The 2,753-nt window shown below is 44.8% G+C and overlaps 1 pseudogene; it reads right to left on the bottom strand.

The window, feature by feature from the left end:
- Positions 1–638: 638 nt before the first annotated feature.
- On the bottom strand, positions 639–1,160 carry LOC120223914 (annotated as a pseudogene).
- Positions 1,161–2,753: the final 1,593 nt, after the last annotated feature.

Raw genomic sequence — 2,753 nt, 5'->3', positions numbered from 1 at the left:
TCAGTAGGTTAAGCATCCGACTTCAGCTCAGGTCATGATCTTGTGGTTTGTGAGTTCAAGCCTTGTGTCAGGCTTTATGCTGAGAGCTCGGAGCCAGGAGCTGCTTCGGATTCTGTGTCTCCCTCCCTTCTCTCTGTCCCTCCCCTGCTCATGCTGTCTCTGTCTCAAAAATAAATAAACATTAAAAAAATTTTTTTAAAGGATTTACCAATTCTTTTTTTTTAATGCTTTTGCTCTTTATGTCTTGTTTAAGAAATTCTTCCCTATTCTGAGGTCATAAAGATATTCTCTTATAGTTTCTTCTAAAATGCTGAAACTTTTGCTTTTCCTAATTATCTACTCCATTTAGACTTTGTTTTAGTGTCGGATAAGCCTGATACCCAATTTTATTATCTTCCATATGGATAACCAATCATTTTAGCTCCACTGTTGAATGACCTATGTTTCCCCTACAGCTTTTTTTTTCCCCTGCAAAAAGCTTTATTGTTTTATTGTTTCCATTTCGTCTGTGGCTTGGGAGAGGGCTCCAGGGTGGTTAAAAAATTGCCTAGTAGTTGCAGAAAGAGGCTCAAGCAGAAGCCCTGGCACCAGAAGGCTACCAGAGGGGCCCTTCCAAGGCTGCCGGGCTCTAGACGCTGCTAGTTGTGCTTGATGGTGAGCCTTTTGAAGAGATCCTTGCCTAGCCCAGCCTGGGGGCCAGCCAGCCGGCTAGAAGTGAGTCAGGTGGTCTCCATCTTCTGGATAACTTTCACCTCCTCATTCAGGAAGTAGCTTTCCAGGAAGTCACAGAGACGGGTCTGCATGGGCAGAATCCAGGGGATGCAGACCCAAAAGGGCCTGGTTTCAGGTTCTTCTCCAAGCCAGGGCGACTTCCATGGCATGCAGGGTTTTACTCCACTCATCTTGGGACAGCTCATGCATGTCCTAGAAGAAGGGTGACTGCTGTGCTGGTTTTGAATCTTTCAGAGATGCTCAGTGTCCCAGTGCTTCTCTTCAGCCAACTTGCAGAAGTGGCCCATGCCCTCCAGAGTCACGTCTTCATAGTGGAAATAGAAGCCCAGAGAGAGGTAGGTGCTGGAGACCTACAGATGCATGTTGGTGAGGTGGTTGATAGTGGCTTCCACTATGGGGGAATAATTCTGACAAATCTAGGAGCTCATGGTTGATTGGTAATAAAGAGCTAGCTCAAAATATGGTGCTGGCTAGTCCTGGAGTTAGAGGGTGCTGAGAAGATGGCTCTTTAAGGTTGCCACTGGAAAGAAGTTTGGAGGGTGAGTGGGACTGATAGAAGGGGAGTTCCTGGGTCTGCTCCATCCAAGTACTGTTGAAGCGGGAGACAGATCAGTGAGACCTCCAGATGCACTGGAATAAACCAGTTCTATTCAGAACCATAGTTCTTTTTTTTTAATAGTTTATTGTCAAGTTGGTTTCCATATAACACCCAGTGCTCATCTCCACAAGTACCCTCCTCCATGCCCATCACCCCTTCCCTCTCCCCCCCCACCCCATCTGCTCTCAGTTTGTTCTCAGTATTCAAGAGTCTCTCATGGTTTGCCTCCCTTCCTCTCCCCCACTATTTTTCCCCTTCTTCTCCCCCACGGCCCTCCGTTAAGTTCCTCCTAATCCTCCTATACGTGCAAACATATGGTATCTGTCCTTCTCTGTGTGACTTATTTCGCTCAGCATAACACCCTCGAGTTCTATCCACATTGCTACACACGGCCAGATTTCATTCTTTCTCATTGCCATGTAGTATTCCATTGTATAGATAAACCACATCTTCTTTATCCATTCATCAGTTGATGGACACTCAGGCTCTTTCCATGTTTTGGCTATTGTGGAGAGTGCTGCTATGAACATTGGGGTACATGTGCCCCTGTGCATCAGCACTCCTGTATCCCTTGGGTAAATTCCTAGCAGTGCTATTGCTGGGTCGTAGGGCAGTTCTATTGTTAATTTTTTGAGGAATCTCCATACTGTTTTCCAGAAGGGCTGCACCAGTTTACATTCCCACCAACAGTGTAGGAGGGTGCCCGTTTCTCCACATCCTCGCCAGCATCTAGAGTTCTCTGATTTGCTCATTTTAGCCACTCTGACTGGTGTGAGGTGGTATCTAAGTGTGGTTTTGATTTGTATTTCCCTGATGAGGAGGGATGCTGAGTATTGCTTCATGTGTTTGTTGGCCATCTGGATGTCCTCTTTGGAGAAATGTCTGTTCATTTCTTCTGCCCATTTCTTTTTTTTTTTAATAGTTTATTGTCATGTTGGTTTCCATACAACACCCAGTGCTCATCCCCACAAGTGCCCTCCTCCATGCTCTTCTGCCCATTTCTTCACTGGATTGTTTGGATGGTGCTGGGAGAACTGGATAGCAACATGCAGAAGAATGAAACTAGATCATTTTCTCACACCATACACAAAAATAAACTCAAAATGGATAAAGGACCTGAATGTGAGACAGGAAACCATCAAAACCCAAGAGGAGAAAGCAGGAAACAACCTCCTTGACCTCAACTGCAGCAATATCTTACTCGACACATTCCCAAAGGCATGGGAATCAAGAGCAAAAATGAACTATTGGGATCTCATCAAGATAAAAAGCTTCTGCATGGCAAAGGAAACAATCCATAAAACTAATAGGCAACTGATGGAATGGGAAAAGATGATAGTTGCAAATGACATATCAGATAAAGGGCTAGTATCCAAAATCTATAACTCACCAAACTCCACACCCAAAAAACAAACAATCCAGT

Source organism: Hyaena hyaena, unplaced genomic scaffold, assembly GCF_003009895.1.
Source record: "Hyaena hyaena isolate Hyena2069 unplaced genomic scaffold, ASM300989v1 scaffold_1087, whole genome shotgun sequence".
In the NCBI taxonomy this organism is placed as follows: Eukaryota; Metazoa; Chordata; class Mammalia; order Carnivora; family Hyaenidae; genus Hyaena; species Hyaena hyaena.
The sequence above is the reverse complement of the archived record's forward strand: the minus strand, read 5'-3'. Positions and strand labels throughout refer to the sequence as shown.